Source organism: Bubalus bubalis, chromosome 17 (assembly GCF_019923935.1).
Source record: "Bubalus bubalis isolate 160015118507 breed Murrah chromosome 17, NDDB_SH_1, whole genome shotgun sequence".
Classification (NCBI taxonomy): domain Eukaryota; kingdom Metazoa; phylum Chordata; class Mammalia; order Artiodactyla; family Bovidae; genus Bubalus; species Bubalus bubalis.
Genome location: NC_059173.1, coordinates 69,801,360 through 69,829,249, shown reverse-complemented (window position 1 = coordinate 69,829,249; position 27,890 = coordinate 69,801,360). Strand labels below are relative to the sequence as shown.

Sequence of the window (27,890 nt, the reverse complement as noted above, 5' to 3'; positions counted from 1 at the left end):
TCTGGCCTCAGCAATAGGTGAACCGTGAAATTCCAGATGTTCAATCTCGTTTTAGAAAAGGCAGAGGAACCAGAGATCAAATTGCCAACATCTGCTGGATCGTGGAAAAAGCAAGACAGTTCCAGAAAAACATCTATTTCTGCTTTATTGACTATGCCAAAGCCTTTGACTGTGTGGATCACAATAAACTGTGGAAAATTCTGAGAGAGATGGGAATACCAGACCACCTGACCTGCCTCTTGAGAAACCTATATGCAGGTCAGGAAGCAACAGTTAGAACTGGACATGGAACAACAGACTGGGTCCAAATAGGAAAAGAAGTACGTCAAGGCTGCATATTGTCACCCTGCTTATCTAACTTATATGCAGAGTACATTATGGGAAACGCTGGACTGGAAGAAACACAAGCTGGAATCAAGATTGCCGGGAGAAATATCAATAACCTCAGATATGCAGATGACACCACCCTTATGGCAGAAAGTGAAGAGGAACTAAAAAGCCTCTTGATGAAAGTGAAAGTGGAGAGTGAAAAAAAAGTTGGCTTAAAGCTCAACATTCAGAAAACGAAGATCATGGCATCTGGTCCCATCACTTCATGGGAACTAGATGGGGAAACAGTGGAAACAGTGTCAGACTTTATTTTTGGGGGGTCCAAAATCACTGCAGATGGTGACTGCAGCCGTGAAATTAAAAGACGCTTACTCCTTGGAAGGAAAGTTATGACCAACATAGATAGCATATTGAAAAGCAGAGGCATTGTTTGCCAACAAATGTCCATCTAGTCAAAGCTATGGTTTTTCCAGTGGTCATGTATGGATGTGAGAGTTGGACTGTGAAGAAAGCTGAGTGCCGAAGAATTGATGCCTTTGAACTGTGGTGTTGGAGAAGACTCTTGAGAGTCCCTTGGACTGCAAGGAGATCCAACCAGTCCATTCTGAAGGAGATCAGCCCTGGGATTTCTTTGGAAGGAATGATGGTGAAGCTGAAACTCCAGTACTTTGGCCACCTCATGCGAAGAGTTGACTCATTGGAAAAGACTCTGATGCTGGGAGGGATTGGGGGCAGGAGGAGAAGGGGACGACAGAGGATGAGATGGCTGGATGGCATCACTGACTCGATGGACGTGAGTCTGAGTGAACTCCAGGAGTTGGTGATGGACAGGGAGGCCTGGAGTGCTGCGATTCATGGGGTCGCAAAGAGTTGGACACGACTGAGAGACTGAACTGAACTGAACTGAACACACTGTTTCATACCAAACTGTCTCTGATGAGGGATTTAAAGACCAAATTACCATTGACCTAACAGATGGAAACAGCAATAAGTTCTTCAGTGAAAGAAGCAATTTGCAGTTAGCAATAGTCTGTCCCTCTGTCCACCCAAGTAACCTTCACACCATTCTCCCTGAACATTCAACACCCTTCTCCCCAGGAAAAATATTCGAAGTTCCATCCAGTTACTGCAGCCAGCTCAAAATTCTCGAACCCTGAGTGATAATGAGCAGCTTCTCCATCTAGTCCAGAGTGATTCCTCAAGCCCAGAAAATGTATAATCTAGAAAGAAGTTAGATATGTATCTACATTATTCTCAGGGGACATACAATATACAATGAGGACCAAATTCTGGCCTGAGCACATCACTTCCTTATAACACTATGCAAACAGGTGGAGACAAAACATGGTCCACTGGAGAAGGGAATGGCAAACCACTTCAGTATTCTTGCCTTGAGAAACCCATGAACAGTATGAAAAGGCAAAAATATAGGACACTGAAAGATGAACTCCCCAAGTCAGTAGGTGCCCAATATGCTACTAGAGATCAGTGGAGAAATAACTCCAGAAAGAATGAAGAGATGGAGCCAAGGCAAAAACAACAATCAGTTGTGGATGTGACTGGTGATGGAAGGAAAGTCCAATGCTGTAAAGAGCAATATTGCATAGAAACCTGGAATGTCAGGTCCATGAATCAAGGCAAATTGGAAGTGGTCAAACTGCAGATGGCAAGAGTGGACATCTACATTTTAGGAATCAGCTAACTAAAATGGACTGGAAAGGGTGAATTTAACTCAGATGACCATTATACCTACTACTGTGGGCAAAAATCCCTTAGAAGAAATGGAGTAGCCATCATAGTCAACAAGAGAGTCCAAAATGCAGTACATGGATGCAATCTCAAAAAGGACAAACTGTTCATTTCCAAGGCAAACCATTCAACATCACGGTAACCCAAGTCTATGCCCCAACCAGTAATGCTGAAGAAACTGAACTTGAATCATTCTTTGACGATCTATAAGACCTTCTAGAACTAAAACCTGAAAAAGATGTCATTTTCATTATAGGGCACTGGAATGGAAAAGTAGGAAGTCAATAAACACCTGGAGTAACAGGCAAATTTGGCCTTGGAGTACAGAATGAAGGAAGGCAAAGGCTAATAGAGTTTTGCCAAGAGAACGCACTGGTCATAGCAAACACCCTCTTCCAACAACACAAGAGAAGAATCTACACATGGACATAACCAGATGGTCAATACCAAAATCAGACTGATTATATTCTCTGCAGCCAAAGATGGACAAATTCTATACAGTCCACAAAAACAAGACTGGGACCTGACTATAGCACAGACCATGAACTCCTTATTGCCAAATTCAGACTTAAATTGAAGAAAGTGGGGAAAACCATTAGGCCATTCAGGTATGACATAAATCAAATCCCTTATGACTATAAAGTGGAAGTGACAAATAGACTCAAGGGATTAGATCTGATAGACAGAGTTCCTGAAAAACTATTGATGGAGGTTTGTGACACTGTATAGGAGGCAGGGATCAAGAACATCCCCAAGGAAAAGGAAAGCAAAAGGGGAAAATGGTTGTCTGAGGAGGCCTTACAAATAGCTGTGAATAGAAGAGAAGTGAAAGGCAAAGGAGAAAAGAAAAGAAATACCCATTTGAATGCAGAATTCCAATGAATAGCCAGGAGAGATAAGAAAGCCTTCCTCAGCAATCAATACAAAGTAATAGAGGAAAACAATATATAAATAAGGCTGTTTATTTAATTTTTATGCAGAATATATCATGAGAAATGCTGGGCTGGATGAAGCACAAGCTGGAATCAAAATTGCCAGGAGAAATATCAATAACCTCAGATATGAAGATGACACCAGCCTTATGGCCGAAAACAAAGAAGAACTAAAAAGCCTCTTGATGAAAGTGAAAGAGGAGAGTGAAAAAGTTGGCCTGAAACTCAACATTCAGAAAACTAATATCATGGTATCTGGTCTCATCACTTCATGGTAAATAGACTGGGGAAACGGTGGAAACAGTAGCTGACTTTATTTTTCGGGGCTCCAAAATCACTGCAGATGGTGATTGCAGCCATGAAATTAAAAGACACTTGTTCCTTGGAAGAAAAGCTATGACCAATCTAGACAGTATATTAAAAGGCAGAGACATTACTTTGCCAACAAAGGTCCGCCTAGTCAAAGCTATTGTTTTTCCAGTAGTGAAGTATGGATGTAAGAGTTGGACTATAAAGAAAGCTGAGCCCTGAAGAATTGATGATTTTGAACTGTGGTGTTGGAGAAGACTCTTGAGAGTCCCTTGGACTGCAATAAGATCAAACCAGTCCATCCTGAAGGAAAGCAATCCTGAATATTCTTTGGAAAGACTGATGCTGTAGCTGAAACTCCAACACTTTGGCCACCTGATGTGAAGAACTGACTCATTTATAAAGACCCTGATTCTGGAAAAGATTAATGACGGGAGGAGAAGGGAACAACAGAGGATGAGATGGTTGGATGGCATCACCGATTCGATGGACATGAGTTTGGGTGAACTCCGGGAGTTGATGATGGACAGGGGGCCTGGGATGCTGCATTTCCGTGGGGTCACAAAGACTCGGACATGACTGAGCAACTGAACTGAACTGAACTGAACAGTGTCAGAAGCTCATAGGAAAGCGTATCTTCAAATTAAGAAGTTGGGGGGCTTTAGGTCTCTGAGATCACTATAAGTGGCTTCCTGAGCTGAGGGAGTGGTCAGTAGCTTCTTGGAGGTCCTGAGATTTACAGCTGCCTACATGTAAACTCTTAAGCATTGATTGGTAAGATCAGAAATGGCACCTTCTTGTCTCTTCACTCCCTTAGGCATTCTTTTAGTTGTGGAAACTTCTAATTGCCTGCATTAAAATGTTTTATTCTTGGAAGTTTGATTTTTATTTTACTAATCAAACCCAAAGTGTTCCACCATATTTCACCAAACCTAAGTCATCATCATTGAGTTAGACAAGGCTGTGGTCCTAGTGTGATTAGCTTGACTAGTTTTCTGTGAGTATGGTTTCAGTGTGTCTGCCCTTAGTATGATCTAATTGTTTCCAACACAGAGGAGACTTTAAACCTAAATTACCATAGCCTGGTGTTACCTATATAAATCCATCCCATAATTGTGGGAGATTTTTCCTCCTTTGCTGAAACTTTTCTTGTTGCTCTGATTGAGCTTGAGTAATAGAAAAAAGCTCAAATTTATGGCCAGAGTCAGAGCAGGCATAATTAATTGGCCCAGTGAGAGGATCCCATCTAGTAATATCACAGTAACCTGAATATGACTATAATTTTTTTTAAGTAAATTTTCTCAGGGCCAACCAGTTAGAGTCTTGTAGTAGAGAAATTTAACAAGGTAACCCAGAACTAGACACAGATAATTGGCCACAAACCCAACAATTGAATTGATTTCTAAAACTAGCATAGAGTCAGGCCTATGATAGAAAAACATTTGATTTATATGCAGAGACCTAAGAAGTCAAGAAAACATAAATGATCATACAAATCAGGTCCAGCATCTTGGGCAAGCTGGATCATGGAAAAAGCAAGAGAGCTCCAGAAACATCTATTTCTGAGTTATTGACTATGCCAAAGCCTTTGACTGTGTGGATCACAATAAACTGTGGAAAATTCTGAAAGAGATGGGAATACCAGACCACCTGACCTGCCTCTTGAGAAATCTGTATGCAGGTCAGGAAGCAACAGTTAGAACTGGACATGGAACAACAGACTGGTTCCAAATAGGAAAAGGAGTACGTCAAGGCTGTATATTGTCACCCTGCTTGTTTAACTTCTATGCAGAGTACATCATGAGAAACGCTGGGCTGGAAGAAGCACAAGCTGGAATCAAGATTGCCGGGAGAAATAGCAATAACCTCAGATATGCAGATGACACCATCCTTGTGGCAGAAAGTGAAGAGGAACTAAAAGCCTCTTGATGAAAGTGAAAGTGGAGAGTGAAAAAGTTGGCTTAAAGCTCAACATTCAGAAAACGAAGATCATGGCATCCGGTCCCATCACTTCATGGGAAATAGATGGAGAAACAGTGGAAACAGTGTGAGAATTTATTTTGGGGGGCTCCAAAATCACTGCAGATGGTGACTGCAGCCATGAAATTAAAAGACGCTTACTCCTTGGAAGGAAAGTTATGTCCAACATAGATAGCATATTGAAAAGCAGAGACATTATTTTGCCAACAAAGGTCCGTCTAGTCAAGGCTATGGTTTTTCCAGTGGTCATGCATGGATGTGAGAGTTGGACTGTGAAAAAGGCTGAACGCTGAAGAATTGATGCTTTTGAAATGTGGTGTTGGAGAAGACTCTTGAGAGTCCCTTGAACTGCAAGGAGATCCAACCAGCCCATTCTGAAGGAGATCAGCCCTGGGATTTCTTTGGAAGGACTGATGCTAAAGCTGAAACTCCAGTACTTTGGCCACCTCATGTGAAGAGTTGACTCATTGGAAAAGACTCTGATGCTGGGAGGGATTGGGGGCAGAAGGAGAAGGGGACGACAGAGGATGAGATGGCTGGATGGCATCACTGACTCGATGGACGTGAGTCTGAGTGAACTCCAGGAGTTGGTGATGGACAGGGAGGCCTGGAGTGCTGCGATTCATGGGGTCGCAAAGAGTCAGACATGACTGAGCGACTGAACTGAACTAAACTGAAGTCATCATCAAATATAAGACCCACCATCAATTTTTTCAACACAGAAAATAAAGACTACATTTCAACAAACACAAAAAAGATAAACTATGATATGTCATCGTCAAGACATTCTTTTTTTTTTTTTAACCAGGTTATATTTATTCCCATTTATTTCTCTTTTTTTAATTTTATTTTATTTTTAAACTTTACAAAATTGTATTAGTTATGCCAAATATCATAATGAATCCGCCATTTCAGAGATATTTGAATGTTAAAATGTGCCTGTTAGAATCATATGGAAAGAGTTAATTCATTTGAAATTGTTCTTTGTGCATGAGGTGAAGTAGGATCAAGTTTCATATTTTTCCACATGAATACAACTGCAGGCTTCCCTGGTGGCTCAGCTGGTAAAGAATCTACCTACAATGTGGGAGAGCTGGGTTCGATCCCTGGGTTGGGAAGATCCCTTGTAGAAAGGACCAGCTGCCCACTCCAGTATTCTGGCCTGGAGAATTCCATGGACTGTATAATCCATGGGATCACAAAGAGTCACACACAACCAAGCGACACTCACTTTCATTTATTTTCAATTATAAACAGTAATAAATTTCATCTCCCCTGACCAGTAGTACTGCCTCTTTCAAATATCAAGTACTTGTATGTTGTGGATATGATTCTGGGCTCTCTAGTCTGTTCCACTGGCTTGTCTCTTTCCACACCAACATCGAGCTGCCTTAGTTACTATATTACAAAAAAAAAAAAAAGTTTGATATCTAGTAAGCAAATCTTCCCAATTTGCTCCTCCTTAGGGTAGCTTGGCCTATTGTAGGCTGTATACATTATAGACTCAGCTTGCCAAGTAACATGCAAAGCATTAAGGGGATCTTGATTTCAATGGCATTGACTCTCTAAATGAATTGGCCTGGACATTGTTTAGTCATCCAATTTGTGACTATTGTGCATATCTATCCATTTTTATAGTATCTTTTCAATAAAAATATTTTATAATTATTTAAATAATATTAGAAGCCTGCTATATATTTTGTTAAATTTATTTCAAAGTGCTTTATATTTTTGACAGTTTGCGAATGATATCTGTACAATTCAATTTATGTAGATAGTATTTGCAAACTCTTTTAAAACTTTCTGTGAATAATGGCAGTTGTGTTTCTTCCTTTTAATAATTATACTTTTTATTTATTTTTCTCATCTTATTGAACTCACTGGAATGTTAAGTTTTAGGTGGAAGTGGCAATAGCAAACATGCTTGTCCCTTCCTTGATCACAAAGGGAATAACCATAGTACCTCACCATTAAGTGTGATGTTAGCTATAGTTATTTTGGAGAATAATACTACGTTCTCTTCTATTCCTAGTTTACAGAGATTTTTGTCAAAGAGACAATTTTACCAAATGTTTTATTATGTGATGACAAATGTCCAAGGGCATTTCAGCCTGCAATATCTTTCTCACCACCAGCCACTGATACAACAAATCATTTTTTGTTATGACAAAACACCATCTCTAGGTACCTATTTTTTGAATTTGTTAAGGTAAAGGCTAAACTATGTTAACAAAGATATCCCTGGATACACAGTTGAAATGAAATGGCTTCTTTCTTTCTTACATAGCAGTCTGTGAGTCCACTCCCACAGGGATGCTCTGTTCTATGTCATTGTTCACTTAGAGGCGCTAGTAGTAAAGAATCCGCCTCCCACTACAGGAGACACAAGAGATGTGGGTTTGATCCCTGGGTCAGGAAGATCCCATGGAGGAGAAAATGGCAACCACTCCAGTATTCCTGTCTGGAAAATTCCATGGACAGAGCAACCTGGCAGGCCACAGTCATGGGTCATAAAGAGTTGGACACAAGTGAACACACAATTTCAACACACACACACACAAAACCACTGCTTAAAATGTTCAGAATGTGATAGACTGCACTACCTGTCCCTTCAAAGACTGTTCTTCCTTGTTCCCTCTCACATGGCTACCCAGCTAAAGATGACAGTTCTGAACCTCCTTTGCAGCCAGGTGCGACCATGTGACTCAACAGGTCAATAGGAAGTGAGGAAGGAAAGAGGGCAACTTCCAGATATCTCCTTTGACAGACAAGTTGTCTTTCCAGGACTTAATTCTTTCCTTCAAGCTGGAAGGCAGACATGCTACAATCCAAGTTTGAGCCAGCAGATGGAGATGATGACTGAGAATGGCAGGGCAACTGGCAGAAACTTGATCCATTCTTTTTTTTTTTTTTTTTTTTTGAAGTATATATAGTTGACTTACATGTTGTTTTAATTTCTGCTGAACAGCAAAGTGATTTCAATTACACACACACACACACACACACACATTCTTTTTTGTATTCTTTTCCATGATGGTTTATCACAGGATATTGAATATAGCTCTCTGTGCTATACAGTAGGACCTTGTTGTTTATCCACACTGTATATAAACTAGCTTGCATCTGCTAAGCCCAAACTCTCACTCTATCCCTCCCCCACCCCCTTTCCCCTCTGTTCTCTATGTCTGAGTCTGTTTCTATTTCAGAGACAAGTTCATTTGTGTCATATTTTATATTCCACATATAAGTGATATCATATCTACTCCTTTAGCATAAATACCTTTTGGAAAAGATATTTTATTATCATTCAATAAAATAAGAGTTTAAAAAATTAATTGTGAAATTTTCTATTTCAGTATCTCCATTAGAATAGTGTTCAAGTATCTAGGAAAAGACGGCTGGAAATAGATATTTAAAAAAAAAACCAACTATTTAAGCATTTTCTTATTTTACATTCTCAACCACTAAATTCAAGCCTAACATTTACTGAGGGTCTATAGCTTGTATTAGCTATTGTAAGGGATCCTAGGAATAATACCTTGTAGCACAGACAATGACTCCATAACAGTGATGAACAAGACAGACACTGAGACACATTTTTCTCTCTGTGTCTCTCTCTACTTTCTCCCCTGTCTCTGAGCTCTGGCTATGAAAGTAGGTAACCACTAAAGAATATATTTTAAAGTATTTGGAGGATATAGAACATAACTCAGCTTCAAACTAAATCAAATCTCCAGCTGATTTCAAACAGATATAGTTACTGCTGTAGCAGAAAGGAACATGACCACGGTGGTAGGTTGCTCTGATTGTACTGTTCTAAAGAAACTCAAACATTGCAGAAGAACGATCTACACTGTAGAAAATTGGCAGTCTGATCATTATTTTCAAAAGTAGCTAATAATAAACCTTAATAATGTTGAAGCTCACAATCCAAGTAACAATTTTGCCTAAAACTATGAAGTACTAATTATGTGCTAAAAGCTCTATAGGTAGATATTACTAATGTCTTCATTGTACAGATAAGAAAACAAAAAATTAGATGGATTGAGTAACTTGCTCAGCTAATACAGTATTCAAGTTTCCTAGACCTAGATTATTAGTGTATTATCCTTATTTGTCACTGCTTGATCTCATTTGGCTTCCAGATAACCTTCTCTTCTCTTTGCCTCATTTTCTCATCTATTTAAAATGTCTTTCAAGAGGGCACTGTATGTATAAATAAGGGCTATCAATAACTTCTTTACAACTAAGAAAGATGTGGAAAAGTTGTCCCTCAAATTCTATATCTTTATGTGATGTGAAGTCTTTAATGTTTAATTTATATATAATTTTCAGAATAACTATTTAAATGGCTTTAGTTACTATAAAGTACAGTAACATTTTAGGAATATATTCTATAATCCAGTGTACACAATTATCAATGAGTGATAAATATTTTTCATGTTAGGAATAATGCAAAATAGAGTTTGTCAGAATTCTTGGGTTTTTAGGGCACAATCCTGAGGTGGTCTGCAAGTCATGAATGCAATTCTGTGTGTGAAATCACATATTTTATGCATCCCAACTATCATCTTAAAAAAACAATAATCAAACAGGCTAAAATAAAAATTGAATGACCTTTAAGATACCTCGATAAAATAATATTAAATTGTCATATGAGTAGGCAATGAAAGATTATACTGTCAGAAATATAGGGAAAATGTCCTACAGATATGTATCAGGTAGTTCATTAATTAAAATATAACTATTTTCCTGGATTTTGTAGATGGTTAGGGTATTCATCATCTTTTAAATTTTTAATTTATTGTGATTTCTTTCTTCATTTGAAATAAATATTCTTTCTTATACAATTTTATGTTCTTTTTCTTATTAAGCATCCCACAAATTACATTAACTTTGGTCTTCATCATAAAACCTGAATTCTTCTATGTCTGGACATTTACTTGATTGTGATGAGGATAATGCAATATGAATTATGCAAAATAGGATAATGTATTTTAAAGAACTTGAAACAGTAAACTTTACATTGTACTGAAAAGTTTTGGTATTTTATTGCTTTGACTATGACCCATTTCCTCCTAAATTTTCGGCATGTGGGAGAAAGACTTCCATAAATGGGTTTTAATTTTCAGCTCAAAATGGAATGTGATTTTTGTGTTTTTTTTTTTTTTTGTATAATATTCATTTGTGGGGCTGAGCTATGTGACATCTCAGAAACTGGAGATATGTTCTCTGCACTGAAGAAGTTTAGGAATTCTTGAGAATTTCTTCAGATGCAGAGTTATTCACTTGTTGAGAATCTACTGTAAGCCAGACAATACATTATACAACAAGAGAAGTCAGAAAGAGCCAGACTTCAAGGTCATCTCAGTGATGGCATTAATCCATTGAGAATGGAAGCAATTTCTGAAAAATCCAAAAGTCTTTGAAACTAATGGAATAGACAAGTTAAACAAATTTGAATGTTTGGTTGAGGCTAAAATGAGGAGTGACTAAAATAATGATATTAATTTAAATGATATGTCCCCTTCAGTAGATCTGAATTCAACTTTCAAAATATTTGTTTACAATAATCACACATGACTTTATTGTCACATTTTGACAATGTGATTTGAAGACCTACTTATACACACACCTTCAGTAAAGAGAAAGTCAATGCAACTATATATTTACAAGTTAAATGTTTTGAAGAGTGGATTCAACAACACAGATTTTACTTAAAAAAAGAGACCATAAAGTCAATTTTTGAAATTGCGTCTGCACAAAGATGGGCTGCTGAAAGCATTACTTTCACCGAAGCTAAGCATCTGCTTGAATTGACGTTATTAATACCATTAGGTAACTAAAGGTTCACTCATGACTGAAAGAAATGGCTGTTGGTTTGCAATTTCAGATAAACTGTCAGGATTTCATCAGCTTTCTTGGAGAAAAAATTCAACTTAAGAAGATATATATAAAAAAATTTTATATGCCTACAGGAGCCCAATAATATCAGTAAATTTGTATGGAAACTTGTAGCTTCATGGACTGTAGCCCACCAGGCTCCTCTCTCCATGGAATTCTCTAGGCAAGAATACTGGAGTGGATAACTTTCTATTCTCCAGGGATCTTCCCAACACAGGGATGGAACCCAGGTCTTCAGCATTGCAGTGGATTCTTTATGTTCTGAGCAACAAGGAAAGCCCACATGCAAATTTGAACCTTATTAAATATCTATTATTTAGATTAGAATAAATTTAGTTGTAGAGGAGGCAGTGATCAAGACCATCCCCAAGAAAAACAAATGCAAAAAGGCAAAATGGTTGTCTGAGGATGTCTTACAAATAGCTGAGAAAAGAAAAGAAGATAAAGGCAAAGGAGAAAAGGAAAGATATACCCACCTGAATACAGAGTTCCAAAGAATAGCAAGGAGAGATAAGAAAGTCTTCCTCAGTGATCAGTACAAAGAAATAGAGGAAAATAATAGAATGGGAAAGACCAGAGATATCTTCAAGAAAATTGGAGATACCAAGGGAACACTTCATGCAAAGATGGGCACAATAAAGGACAGAAACTGTATGGACTTAACGGAAGCAGAAGATATTAAGAAGAGGTGGCAAGAATACACAGAAGAACTATACAGAAGAGATCTTAATGACCCAGATAACCATGATGGTGTAATCAGCCTCCTAGAGCCAGACATCCTGGAGTCTGAAGTCAAATGGGCCTTAGTAAGCATCACTATGAGCAAAGCTAGTGGAGGTGATGGAATTCCAGTTGAGCTATTTCCACTCCTAAAAAATGATGCTGTGAAAGTGCTGCCCTCAATATGCCAGCAAATTTGGAAAAATCAGCAGTGGCCACAGGACTTGAAAAGGTCAGTTTTCATTCCAATCCCAAAAACAGGCAATGCCAAAGTATGTACAAACTACCACACAATTGCACTCATCTCACACACTAGCAATGTAATGCTCAAAATTCTCCAAGCCAGGCTTCTACAGTACATTAACTGTGAGATTCCAGTTGTTCAAAATGAATTTCGAAAAGGCAGAGGAACCAGAGATCAAACTGTCATCATCTGTCAGATCACTGAAAAATCAAGAGAGTTTCAGGAAAACACCTACTTCTGTTTATTGACTATTCCAAAGCTTTTGACTGTGTGAGTCACAACCAACTGTGGAAAAGTCTTAGACATGGAAATACCAAATCACTTTACCTACCTCCTAAGAAATCTGTATGCAGGCCAAGAAGCAACAGTTAGAACTGGACATGGAACAACAGACTGGTTCCAAATTGGGAAAGGAGTACGTCAAGGCTGCATATTGTCACCCTGCTTGTTTAACTTGTATGCAGAGTATATCATGCAAGATGCCGGGCTGGATGAACCACTAGCTGGAATCAAGGTTGCCCAGAGAAGTATCAATAACCTCATATATGCATATGACACCGCCCTTATGGCAGAAAGCAAGGAAGAACTGAAGAGCCTGTTGAGGAAAGTGAAAAAGCTAGCTTAAAACTCAACATTCAGAAAATGAAGTTCATGACGTCCGGTCCCATCACTTCATGGCAAATAGCTGGGGAAACAATGGAAAGTGACAGACTTTATTTTCTTGGGCTCCAAAATCACTGCAGATGGTGACTGCTGCCATGACATTAAAAGACACTTGCTCCTTGAAAGAAAAGCTATGACCAACCTAGACAGCATATGAAAAAGGTACGCCACACTAGTCAAAGGTCCAACCAGCAAAGTCCATCTAGTCAAAGCTATGGTTTTTTCTGTAGTCATGTATGGATATGAGAGTTGGACTATAAAGAAAGCTGAGCACTGAAAATTGATGCTTTTGAACTGTGGTGTTGGAGGAGAGTCTTCCGAGTCCCTTGGACTGCAAGGAGATCAAACCAGTCAACCCTAAAGGGAGTCAGCCCTGAATATTCATCAGAAGGATTGATGTTGAAGCTGAATCTCCAATACTTTGGCCACCTGATGCGAAGAACTGACTCATTGGAAAAGACCATGGTGCTGGGAAAAGTTGAAGGCAAAAGGAGAACGAGACGACAGAGGATGAGATGATTGGATGGCATCACTGACCCAAGGGACATGAGTTTGAGCAAGCTTCGGGAGTTGGTTAAGGACAAGGAAGTCTGGTGTGCTGAGTCCATGGGGTCACAAAGAGTCAGACATGACTGAGCAACTAAGCACAGGACGGTACCAGCTAAATTAACAAATTCTTCTTGAGCACTTTCTATCATTTAGGGGCTGTGCTCAGGCAAGGGAAGATGTGCAGCCTTGTAAGGCGATTCCTGTTTACAATCCAGTGGAGAAGACTGGCATGTTCACAGCTAGCTCCACACCAGTAGGAAGAGTTTAGCTGTGAAACAGACATGAGCACAATGAACTGAGAACAGAAATCAATTGAAACTTGGAATCAAGTAGAAAGCAATATGTGAGTTAAGCCTTAACAGAATTTACAGAGTAAAATACATATAATGTATTTATATCATGTGTTTAATACATAATACCTCTTTTTCTGGATAACATTTATTAGATAACTTTTTAATAATGTGTGTTAAGGAATTGTGGGTAGGGTGTGGAAATGAGTTGAGAGGTCCCTGCCTCAGTGACATCTTTGTTAGAGCTAAGAATCAGCATCTGTTTTTAGCTGACAAAACCAAAGTGGGAGAACAAGATGGCAGAGGAGTAGGTGGACATGGAGTACATCTCTCTCCATGGATACTTCAGGAATACACCTGAAGTGTATCTGGAACACCAGCTGAGAGCAGACAGGAGTACCTGACCACCAGAAAATAATATATAGAACCATGTAAAACCCAGTAGGATGAAGGAACTAGGGGGGGAAAACAGGAGTGTTACTAGGACTAGACCTGCCCTCTGCAGGTAGGGCATCTGAAGCAGGAGTCCGATCCCCACATCAGGGCAATTGTCTGAGTCAGAGGAGAAACTTTTAAGGCTGAGAATGAAACAGCTGATCTGTGGCAGCCTAAATGGAATGAGAATCAGACAGTCCTTGCCACAGCCATACATACCGCAGACAGGGACACATGTCCCCTACAAGGTACAAGGGCTGGGAGCTGGAGTATAGGGATTGCAGAGTAATCCCAGGGTGGGAGCTGTTGCTGACTGTGGAGAGACAGATTGAGGGGACATGAGGGAGGAGATTGCGGTGGGAAATGCCTGTGGAGGAAAGCCAGGCAGCCATGGAAGCAAGGCGATACTGCTGAGTCACATGTAGGAGATGGAGCCATCGCCATAGCCTCTCTCTCCCCACACCTCAGCATGGGCAGCTGAACATGAGAAGCTGGCCCATCAAAAGCATGACAAAGGCATTGAACTACACAGTAGGACCCCACCCAGTGTGCCCCTTTAAGTGCCTGGCACACCGATCTACAGAGTAGGACCCCAGCCAGTGGGGCCTCTCTAAGTGTCTGATGCACCAAACAACAGAGAAGGACCCCAGGCAAGGGAGCCCACTAAGTGCCTGAATGGGCAGAGTGATGGAGAAAGACTGACCAAAGAGGCCTTCTGATTGCCAGCTACATAAGGATCAAAAAAAGACTCTGATAGGGCCATAACTCCTGCCGTGAAGGCAGACCATGTCCCTGAATACTTTGCTTTGCCAGGGTCCCCACAACCCAAGCAGCTGTGCCATGTTCATGCTCAACCCTCACTGGGGCAGAGCTGCTACAGACAAAAATAGTCTTGTGTCTATGCATGCAAGGTTACTTCAGTCATGTCCAACTCTTTGTGACCCTATGGCTGTGGCTTCTCTGCTTGAGGGTTTCTCCAGGCAAGAATACTGAAGTATATTGGCCAATACTGGTTGTCATACCCTTCTAGAGCACTATATTTCCTGTTGCTCTAGCTGCCAACTACCCTGAGTACCTGGTGCTGCCAGAACCCCTATGATCCAAGTAGCTTCACCACCTCCACACCTGGCTTTCACTGGGGAAGACCCAAATCCTCCAGGGCAGCCTCAGGACCACACCCCAGTGGATGACCCACATGCAAGAGTGGAAATAAAACCACAATTGAAACTCAGGGGCAGGGTGGCTAAGGAAGAAGACCCAAAACCTTCCCACCAGCTGTACAAGTGGCCAATTAAATCCACAAGATCAACTAGGCAGATTCTGAGTCTATGTAATATATAAAAGGACATTGAGAGCTGCTACAAAAGAAAACACACTAGTTCTGACAGCTGTGGACATTGGAGGCAAGAACACACAGGAGAAGGACCAGATTAGAGTCTGAGCTGCCCCCACAGCAGGTCCGGAGATTAGCCAGTGTTGGAGGGCAGCCTAGGGAGGTGAGGTGGACTGTGACTCCCAGCGAGGGAAAGGATGCTGACAGCAGACTCAAGAAAATCATGTACTATTCTTACATATTTACTTGTTCCGTAGTTTCTTTAGGATTTTTTTTTTTCATTTTTTCTTCCCCCTCTGTTGTAGTTGTCGATTTTATTAGCACTATGAAATCTAATTAAGCTTTTGAGGTTTTTAAATCACATTTTTGATTGTTATTATAAACCTCTGTCTCTATATTAGTCTTTTGCAGTTCCCTGGAGTTTTCCTTTTATTTTTTTTTAAATTATAATTTAAAAAAATTTTAACCTATTATTATTTTTTCTAAATTAATTCCTTTGTTTGCTTTTAATACTGTTCTTTTCTCCTTGCAGCTAACCTTTACCATATACAAGTCTTCTTTATCTACCTCTATTTAACCTTGCATTTCTATTCTTTGTTTCTTTCCTCACCATATTTGTTAGTTTTGGTTTCATTGTTTTATTCCAAAGTTGGCACGTTGCTTAGTTTTGTTCTCTGGTTTGTGCTTTAGTTAGTTTTGTTCTTAACTGGTGGATATCATTTTTAGTTTCCTTTGTTTGCTGGGTCAATCTATCGTACTTTATTTTTGTTGGACTGTTTTGATTTTGCTTATGGGTGCATATGTATGTGGGTATATTCCATTATTTTAATTATTATGTGCCCGATTTTGTAACTGTTATTTGTCTGGTGTTCATCTTTGATTTCTCTTTCAGGGTATTTGTTTTAACCCCACTTAATACCATATCAAACCACTCGTGGAATCTCCATTCCTGGCCAGAGATCAAGCCCTGAGCCTGTGGAGTGGAAGCGCTGACTCTAAGAATCCAGACTACCAGAGAACTCCTAACCCTTGGGAGGTTCAAACAGTGAGAACTCCCACAAAGGCAACCACTTGTATACAAGACCTGGCATCACCCAACTGCCAGTAACAACCTGTATAGGACGCCTCATCCAAAAAACAAACAAGACAAAAATCCAAACCCAGTTATCAGCAGACAGGATTACCACCTCACTCAGCCCTGCCCATCAAAGAAAAAAAAAAAAAAAAAAAAACTCAGCACAAATCTCACCCTACATGAAGCTTACACAAACCACTGAATCAACCTTATAAGGGTAGAAACCAAAAGGAAGAAAGAATGCAACCTTGAAGCCTGGGAAAAGGAGACCTTAACATAATAAGTTTTTAAAAAATATGAAAAGGCAGGGAAATACTGCACAACTGAAGGAACAAACTAGAAACACACAAGTCCAAATAAATGAAGAGGAAATAGGCAAACTACCTGAAAAGTAATTCCCAATAATGATAGTAAAGAGGATTAAAAACCTTGAAAACAGAATGGAAAAAATGCAAGAATCAATTTACAAAGACCTAGATGAATTAAAGAATAGACATACAGAGACAAACAACCTAATTACTGAAATTAAAAATACCCTAGAAGGAATTAATAGCAGACTATCTGAAGCAGAAGAACCGATCAGTGAGCTGGAAGATAAAATGGTAGAAATATCTGCTGAAGTGCAGAGTAAAGTAAGAAGAATGAAAAGAACTGAGAATAGTCTCAGAGACATCTGGGACAATACTAAATGCACCAACATTCGAATTATAGGGGTCCCAGAAGAAGAAGAGAAAATGAAAGGGTATGAGAAAATTTTTGAAGAGATTATAGTTGAAAATTTCCCCAACATGGAAAAGGAAATAGTCAATCAAGTCCAAGAGGTGCAAAGAGTCCCATACAGGAAAAACCCAAGGAGAAACGAGCCAAGAGACATACTCTTCAAACTAACAATGATTGAAAACAAAGAAAGAATATTAGAAGCAGAAAGGGAAAAGCAGCAAGTAACATGTAAGGGAAACCCCATAGGTTTAACAGCTGATCTTTCAATAGAAACTCTGCAGGCCAGAAGGGGATGGCAGGATATATTTAAAGTACTGACAGGGAAAAATCTACAACTAAGATTGCTCTACCTGTCAAGGATCACATCCAAAATTGATGGAGAAATCAAAAGTTTTACAGACAAGCAAAAGTTAAGAGAATGCAGTACCACAAAACCAGCTTTATAACAAATGGTAAAGGCACTTATATAGTCAGGAAATACAACAGAAGAAAAAGATCTACAAAAACAAACTCCAAACAATTAAGAAAATGGCAATAGGAACATATATATCAAAAACTACTTCAAATGTAAACGGGCTAAATGCTCCAACCAGAAGACACAAACTGGCTGAATGGATACAAAAACAAGACTCGTATATATGCTGTCTACAAGAAACCCACTTCCGACCTAAGGAGACATATAGACTGATAGTGAGAGGATGGAAAAACATATTCCATGCAAATGGAAAGCAAAAGAAAGCTGGAGTAGCAATCCTCATATCAGACAATATAGACCTTAAAAGAAAGAATATTACAATAAATAAGGAAGAACACTACATAATGATCAAGGGATCAATCCCAGAGGAAGACCTAACAATCACAAATATCTATGCACCCAACATAGGAGCACCACAATACATAAGACAAACACTAACAGGCATAAAAGGAGAAATTTACAGTAAGACAATAATAGTAGGAGATTTTTAACGCCCTACTTACACCAATGGACAGATCATCAAAAAAGAAAATTAATAAGGAAACACAAGTCTTAAATGATACATTAGACAAGATGGCTCTCATTGATATATTAGGACAGTCCATCCAAATGCAGAAGAATACATCTTTTCTCAAGTGCACATGGAACATTCTCAGGATAGACCACATCTTGGGTAATAAATCAGACCTCAGTGAATTTAAGAAAACTGAAATCATATCAAGCATCTTTTCTGACCACAACTGTGAAATTAGACTGTGAGATTAGACATCAATTACAAGAAAAAAAACTGTAAAAAACACAAACATATGGAGGTTAAACAATACATTTCTAAATAATGAACAGATTACTGAAGCAATCAAAAGGGAATTAAAAAATTCCTAGAAACAAATGACAATGAAAACACAACAACTCAAATCTTATGGAATGGAGTTCTAAGAGGGAAAAACCTCTTAAGTAGAAAAACCTCAAGAAACAAGAGAAACCTTCAATAGACAACCTAACTTTACACCTATCAGATCAGTTCAGCTCAGTTCAGTCCCTCAGTCGTGTCGGACTCTTTGCGACCCCATGAATTGCAGCACGCCAGGCCTCACTGTCCATCACCAACTCCAGGAATTCACCCAAACTCATGTCCATCGAGTCGGTGATGCCATCCAGCCATCTCATCCTCTGTCATCCCCTTCTCCTCCTGCCCCTAATCCCTGTCAGCATCAGAGTCTTTTCCAATGAGTCAACTCTTCCCATGGGTAGCCAAAGTATTAGAGTTTCAGCTTCAGCATCAGTCCTTCCAAAGAACACCCAGGACTGATCTCCTTTAAAATGGACTGGTTGGTTCTCCTTGCAGTCCAAGGGACTCTCAAGAGTCTTCTCCAACACCACACTTCAAAAGCAGTACTTGGGTGCAATCTCAAAAATGACAGAATGATCTCTGTTCGTTTCCAAGGCAAACCATTCAATATCACAGTAATCCAAGTCGACGCCCCAACCAGTAACGCTGAAGAAGCTGAAGTTGAACGGTTCTATGAAGACCTACAAGACCTTTTAGAACTAACACCCAATAAAGATGTCCTTTTCATTATAGGGGATTGGAACGCAAAAGTAGGCAGTCAAGAAACACCTGGAGTAACAGGCAAATTTGGACTTGGAATACAGAATGAAGCAGGGCAAAGACTAATAGAGTTTTGCCAAGAAAATGCACTGGTCATAGCAAACACCCTCTTCCAACAATACAAGAGAAGACTCTACACATGGACATCACCAGATGGTCAACACCAAAATTCAGATTGATTATATTCTTTGCAGCCAAAGACGGAGAAGATCTATACAGTCAACAAAAAGAAGACCAGGAGCTGACTGTGGCTCAGATCATGAACTCCTTATTGCCAAATTCAGACTTAAAGTGAAGAAAGGAGGGAAAAACATTGACCATTCACGTATGACCTAAATCAAATCCCTTATGATTATACAGTGGAAGTGAGAAATAGATTTAAGGGAATAGATCTGATAGATAGAGTGCCTCATGAACTATGGAATGAGGTTCATGACATTGTACAGGAGACAGGGATCAAGACCATCCCTATGGAAAAGAAATGCAAAAAAGCAAAATGGCTGTCTGGGGAGGCCTTACAAATAGCTGTGAAAAGAAGAGAAGCGAAAAGCAAAGGAGAAAAGGAAAGAAATAAGCATCTGAATGCAGAGTTCCAAAGAATAGCAAGAAGAGATAAGAAAGCCTTCCTCAGCAATCAATGCAAAGAAATAGAGGAAAACAACAGATTGGGAAAGACTAGAGATCTCTTCAAGAAAATGAGAGATACCAAGGGAACATTTCATGCAAAGATGGGCTCATTAAAGGACAGAAATGGTATGGACCTAACAGGAGCAGAAGATATTAAGAAGAGGTGGCAAAAATACACAGAAGAACTGTACTAAAAAGATCTTCACGACCCAGATAATCACAATGGTGTGATCACTGACCTAGAGCCAGACATCCTGGAATGTGAAGTCAAGTGGGCCTTAGAAAGCATCACTATGAACAAAGCTAGTGGAAGAGATGGAATTCCAGTTGAGCTATTTCAAATCGTGAAAGATGATGCTATGAAAGTGCTGCACTCAATTTGCCAGCAAATTTAGAAAAGTCAGCAGTGGCCACAGGACTGGAAAAGGTCAGTTTTTAGTCCAATCCCAAAGAAAGGCAATGCCAAAGAATGCTCAAACTATCGCACAATTGCACTCATCTCACATTCTAGTAAAATAATGCTCAAAATTCTCCAAGCCAGGCTTCAGCAATATGTGAACCATGAACTTCCAGTTGTTCAAGCTGGTTTTAGAAAAGGCAGAGGAACCAGAGAACAAATTGCCAACATCCGCTGGATCATCAAAAAAGCAAAAGAGTTCTAGAAAAACATCTATTTCTGCTTTATTGATTATGCCAAAGCCTTTGACTGTGTGGATCACAATAAACTGTGGAAAATTCTGAAAGAGATGGGAATACCAGAACACCTGACCTGCCTCTTGAGAAATTTGTATGCAGGTCAGGAAGCAACAGTTAGAACTGGACATGGAACAACAGACTGCTTCCAGATAGGAAAAGGAGTACATCAAGGCTGTATATTGTCTCCCTGCTTTTTTAACTTATATGCAGAGTACATCATGAGAAATGCTGGGCTGGAAGAAGCACAAGCTTGAATCAAGATTGCTAGGAGAAATATCAATAACCTCAGATATGCAGATGACACCACCCTTATGGCAGAAAGTGAAGAACTAAAGAGCCTCTTGATGAAGGTGAAAGAGGAGAGTGAAAAAGTTGGTTTAAAGCTCAACATTCAAAAAATGAAGATCATGGCATCTGGTCCCATCACTTCATGGGAAATAGATGGGGAAACAGTGGAAACAGTGTCAGACTTTATATTTTTGGGCTCCAAAATCGCTGCAGATGGTGACTGCAGCCATGAAATTAAAAGACGCTTACTCCTTGGAAGGAAAGTTTTGACCAACCTAGAGAGCATATTCAAAAGTATAGACATTACTTTGCCAACAAAGGTCCATCTAGTCAAGGCTATGGTTTTTCCAGTGGTCATGTATGGATGTGAGAGTTGGACTGTGAAGAAGGCTGAGCGCCGAAGAATTGATGCTTTTGAACTGTGGTGTTGGAGAAGACTCTTGAGAGTCCCTTGGACTGCAAGGAGATCCAACCAGTCCATTCTGAAGATCAGCCCTGGGATTTCTTTGGAAGGAATGATGCTGAAGCTGAAACTCCAGTACTCTGGCCACCTCATTCAAAGAGTTGACTCATTGGAAAAAACTCTGATGCTGAGAGAGATTGGGGGCAGGAGGAGAAGGGGACGACAGAGGATGAGATGGCTGGATGGCATCACTGACTCCATGGACGTGAGTCTAGGTGAACTCCAGGAGTTGGTGATGGACAGGGAGGCCTGGCGTGCTATGATTCATGGGGTCGCATAGAGTCAGACACAACTGAGCGACTGAACTGAACTGAACTAAGTAGACTTTGGACCATTAAGCTGGGCAAAGGACATGACAAGGGGTCAGGGTCTGTGAGATTCAATTCAGGGGAAAGATAGAAGATTGATTTGTAAAACCCTTGAAATCTAGGTTTCTTGTAGATGAATTCTTCACATTGTAAATATGTTTTGTAGAGTGATGCCATGGGAAGCTATGTGTAACAGAGTTTAGACATCCAAAACTAATCAATGCTGAGGTGGCTAAATACCTGGGCTTTTCCATGTAAACCTGTCTGCAAAATTAGCATTTTTAAAGAAAAATGGGGGGGAGGTTAATTTATCACTCAGAATTCTTGCATTTTCAAAAATTCAGTGCAAGTGCCAGGTGATCTGTCTCTAAGGATGTGATTTTGAACCATATGGACAGTATACAAAATATCATGAAACAATTGTTTCCACACTTGCACCTGATCGAGAGCAGTGTTTCTCCATTTGTTTTGTAGAGAAATGTTTTTCATTTTCCATGTGTTCCATTCCCCTCTGAAATCCATGATCTGATGTTATCCATTTTTTAAGGCTCCCCTTTTCCTCCTTTGTTAAGGTACTCTTGCTATGGCACTTTTCTATAATCTTTTCATTCCTGTATACAGTAGCTTAAAATTGCAGTAATTGAGTACAACCCACTTGTTTGTATAAATTATTGAAATCCATTTGGACCCTGTAAAACGGACTTAAAGTACTGCTGGGCATGTGTGCTGAAAGTACATTGATTTCTCAAATACGAGGAAATGGCCCAATAAACATGTCTGTGAGAGGGAACAGGAAACAATACTAGTCAGATGTGAATTGTATCTATTGTAATAAACATGTTTTTTAAAAAAGTAGAAGTGAAAAAGGAGAGGTTACAACAGATAATGCAGAAATAAAATGGGTTATGAGACTATTATGAACAACTATATGGCAATAAAATGGATAACCTGGAAGAAGTGGACAGATTCCTAGAAAAGTTCAATCTTCCAAGACTGAATCAGGAATAAAGAGAAATTATGAACAACGCAGTTACAAGCACTGAAATCGAAACTGTGATCAAAAATCTCCCAAAAAACAAAAGCCCAGTACCAGATGGCTTCACAGGTGAATTCTATCAAACACCTAGAGATGAGCTAATGCCTATCCTTCTAAAACTATTTCAAAAAATTTCAGAGGAAAGAATATTTCCAAACTCATTCCATGAGGCCACCATCACCCTGATACCAAAACCAGACAGACAACACAAAAAAAGAAAACTACAGGCCAGTATCACTGATGAACATAGATGCAAAAATCCTCAACAAAATTCTAGCAAACAGAATTCAACAACACATTAAAAAGCTCATACACCATGATCAAGTTGTGTTTATTCCAGGGATGCAATGATTCTTCAATATATGCAAATTAATCAATGTGATACACCATATTAATAAATTGAAAGATAAAAACCATATAATCATCTCAATAGATGTAGAAAAAGCCTTTGACAAAATTTAGTGCCCATTTATGATTAAAACTCTTCAAAAAATGGGCATAGAAGGATCCTACCTCAACATAGTAAAGGCCATATATGATAAGCCCACAGCAAACATTATTCTCAATGGTGAAAAACTGCAAGCATTTCCTCTAAGAACAGAAACATGACAAGGATGTCCACTCTCACTTCTATTATTCAAGATAGTTTTGAAAATCCTAGCTACAGGAATAAGAGAGAAAAAGAAATAAAAGGAATCCAGATCAGAAAAGAAGAAGCAAAGCTCTCACTGTTTGCAGATGACATGATACTGTACATAGAAAACCCTAAAGATAGTATCAGAAAATTATGAGAGCTAATCAGTGCATTTAGCAGGGTTGCAGGATACAAAATCAATACACAGAAATCACTTGTATTTCTATATACTAAGAATGAAAAATCAGAAAGATAAATTAAGGAATCAATCCCATTCACCACTGCAACAAAAAGAATTAAATATCCAGGAAGCAAAAACTTACCTAAGGAGACAAAGGAACTATACATCGAAAATTATAAGGCACTAATGAAAGAAATCAAAGATGACATAAACAGATGGAGAGATATTCCACGTTCTTGGGTTCAGTTCAGTTCAGTCACTCAGTCATGTCTGACTTTTGGGACCCCATGAATTGCAGCATGTCAGGCCTCCCTGTCCATCACCAACTCCCGGAGTTCACACAAACTCATGTCCATCGAGTCAGGTGATGTCATCCAGCCATCTCATCCTCTGTCATCCCCTTTTCCTCCTGCCCCCAATCTCTCCCAGAATCAGGGTCTTTTCCAATGAGTGAACTCTTCACATGAGGTGGCCAAAGTATTGGAGTTTCAGCTTTAGCATCAGTCCTTCCAAAGAACATCCAGAACTGATCTCCTTTAGAATGGACTGGTTGGATCTCCTTGCAGTCCAAGGGACTCTCAAGAGTCTTCTCCAATTCTTCTGGCACTCAGCTTTCTTCACAGTCCAACTCTCACATCCATACATGACTACTGGAAAAACCATAGCTTTGACTAGATGGACCTTTGTTGGCAAAGTAATGTCTCTGCTTTTGAATATGCTATCTAGGTTGGTCATAACTTTCCTTCCAAGGAGTAAGCATCTTTTAATTTCACAGCTGCAATCACTATCTGCAGTGATATTGGAGCCCCCAAAAATAAAGTCTGACACTGTTTCCACTGTTTCCCCATCTAGTTCCCATGAAGTGATGGGACCAGATGCCATGATCTTAGTTTTCTGAATGTTGAGCTTTAAACCAACTTTTTCACTCTCCTCTTTCACTTTCACTAAGAGGCTTTTTAGTTTCTCTTCACTTTCTGCCATAAGGGTGGTGTCATCTGCATATCTGAGGTTATTGATATTTCTCCCGGCAATCTTGATTCAAGCTTGTGCTTCTTCCAGTCCAGCGTTTCTCATGATGTACTCTGCATATAAGTTAAATAAGCAGGGTGACAATATACAGCCTTGACATACTCCTTTTCCTATTTGGAACCAGTCTGTTGTTCCATGTCCACTTCTAACTGTTGCTTCCTGACCTGTGAAGGAAGAACCAATCTTGTGAAAATGACTATACTATCAAATGCAATCTACAGATTCAATGCAATCCCTATCAAATTACCAATGGCATTTTTCACAGAACTAGAACAAAAAGTTTCACAATTCATATGGAAACACAAAAGACCCTGAATAGCCAAAGCTGTTTTGAGAAAGAAGAATGGAGCTGGAGGAATCAACCTTCCTGACTTCAGATTATACTACAAAACTACAGTCATCAAGCCAGTATGGTACTGGCATAAAATCAGAAATACAGACCAATGGAACAAGATATAAAGCCCAGAAATAAATCCATGCTCCTATTGGTACCTTATTGTTGACAAAGGATACAAGAATATACAATAGGGCAAAGACTCTTCAATAAGCAGTGCTGGGAAAACTGGACAGGTACATATAAAAAATGAAATTAGAACACTTCCTAACACCATACACAAAGATAAACTCAAAATGGTTTAAAGACCTAAATGTAAGACCAGAAACTATAAAACTCTTAGAGGAAAACATAGGCAGAACACTTAATGACATAAATCAAAGCAACATCCTCTATGACCCTCCTCCTAGATTAATGGAAATATAAACAAGAGTAAACAAGTGGGACTTGATTAAACATAAAAGCTTACAGCAAAGAAAACTATAAGCAAGGTGAAATACAACCCTCAGAATGGGAGAAAATAATAGCAATGGAAACAACTGACAAAGGATTAATTTCCAAAATATACAAGCAGTTCACACAAGTCAATACCAAGGGGGAAAAAAAAAAAACAACACCCAATCAAAAAGTGGGAAAAAGACCTAAACAGGCCTTTTTCCAAAGAAGACATACAGATAGCTAACAAACACATGAAAAGATGCTCAACACTCATTATAAGAGAATTGGAAATCAAAACTACAATGAGATATCACTTTACACTGGTTGGAATGGCCATCATCAAAAGTCTACAAACAATAAATACTGGAAAGGGTGTGGAGAAAAGGAAACCTTCTTGCACTGTTGATGGGAATGTAAGTTGATACAGCCACTATGGAAGATGGTACGAAGATTCCTTTAAAAACTAGGAATAAAACCACCATATGACCCAGCAGTCCCGTTCCTAGGCATGTACTCTGGAGAAACCAAAATTGAAAAAGACACATGTACCCCAATGTTCATTGCAGCACTATTTACAATAGCTAGAACATGGAAGCAACCTAGATGTCCATAGACAGATGGATAAAGAAGTTGTGATACATATACACAAGGGAATATTACTCAGCCATGAAAAGGAACATCTTTGAGTCAGTTCTAATGATGTGGATGAACCTAGAACCTATTATACAGAGTGAAATAATTTAGAAAGATAAAGATAAATATTATACTTTTACACACATATACAAAATCTAGAAAAATAGTACTTAAGAATTTATTCACAGGGCAGCAATGGAGAAACAGACATAGAGAATAAACTTATGGACACGAGGAGAGGGGAGGAGAGGGTGAGATGTAAGGAAAGAGTAACATGGAAACTTACATTGCCATATGTAAAATAAATAGCCAATGGAAATTTGCTGTATGGCACAGGAAACTCAAATAGGGGCTCTGTATCAACCTAGAGGTGTGGGATGGGGAGGGAGATGAGAGGGAGGTTCAAAAGGGAGGGGATATATGTATTCCTATGGCTGATTCATGTTGAGGCTTGACAGAAAACAACAAAATTCTGTAAAGTAATTATCCTTCAATTAAAATATAAGTAAAAATTTTAAAATTAAAAAAAAATAATAAACCAAAATGATAATAGGCATGGTGACCCAGAGTTTGCACAGACCAAAAGATAACCTGGAAGAGTGGAGGGATTCCTGGTGAGGTACAAGTGGCCAGAACTTAGAACTTGGAGCCTGGGGCCGAGCATGGGGAGCAGAGGGGCAAGTCAGGGTAGCCCAGGTCCACAGTGTCCACTGTCTTATCAAATGTCACTCTGCTTCCCACATAAAAAGGCCCATCTGGGGAACTCCTTAGAGGTCCAGTGGTTGAGACTCTGTCCTTTAACTGCCCAGGGCCCAATGGGGGACCTAAGATCCCAAGCCTCTTGGCAAAAACAAAAGCCCATCAGTCACTTTCTCTTATCTTTTTTTCCTTTATAGCACTTAAGAGACTGCATTAAGAGACTGGAGATGATTGCCTCTCGAGTAGCGTTTGTCTGAATTTCTTTCTTTTATTCAGTCCCACAGAACACTGTGTATAGATATATGGGTGTTATGTAAGATGGAATAAGGAAACAATGAAGCTTCTATTCCCTGAAAGAGACCTATTAGTCTAGGTCCTAGCCAAGTGGCACCTCTACCCCCTTCATCCAATGTCCCTTCACTCAGTCTCTGAGCCCCCTGGTGGCTAATTACTCTATGCTCACTTGTCCTTTGCCTTGCCCAGCCTGTGCCAAATAAGCTCCACAGAAGCTGATGTGGACATGTTAGACATACACCTTACCTTTGTCTCTGTTAAAGGCTCTAGGGAAAACAGGTACACACTGGAGACTGTGGAACAGCAGTATGAGACAGCATATGATGAAATGCTAAAATCAGTGACCCAATGTGAGGAGTCATGGCAGAGTGATCGCAGTAGCTCCATCTTTTAGACTTAACTACAGGCTCACAGGGCACTGTGCAGAGCACCTCACACACCTTGGTTCATTTAAGCCTTCTGGCTCCCCCAACCTGGTGATTGTCATCCTCATAGTTGAGAGACCAACCTTTAGGGAAGTAACTTATACAAGGAAGTTGTTACCAGAGAGTCAAGCTCAAGCTTCTATTAAATCACTGAGAGATGCAACTTATCTGAGGCTTGAGGACTTCAGGAAGAGCTTCCTACGAGATACAGATCTTGAACTGAATGAACGATTCTGAATACTATAGCCAGTGTTGTTTCAGATATGGGCTGACCTCCAAGCTACCGGCCTATTCCTCCCCTCACCCCCAGTTCCCCATGCCCTTTAGCCAGGACCAGAAACTACTGTTTTTGTAGTCAGGAGTCCTGAAGTAGGCCACCCCAACTCTGTTAATGTTATAAAGAGTTCACTTCAATGACTTTACATTGTGGTAGCCTATACTGAGTACTGTCAGGGCTCCAGGAAACTGCAGGAACAAAAGATTTTTCT

The 27,890-nt window shown here is 39.5% G+C and overlaps 1 long non-coding RNA gene across 1 annotated transcript in view; it reads left to right on the top strand.

The window, feature by feature from the left end:
* Positions 1 to 16,681, top strand: part of LOC123330029 — a 75,035-nt gene extending 58,354 nt beyond the window's left edge. Inside the window, exon 3 of the long non-coding RNA XR_006545722.2 lies at positions 16,331 to 16,681. This is a non-coding gene — a long non-coding RNA (uncharacterized LOC123330029). The remainder of the gene's footprint in view (positions 1 to 16,330) is intronic.
* The last annotated feature ends 11,209 nt before the right edge of the window (positions 16,682 to 27,890 follow it).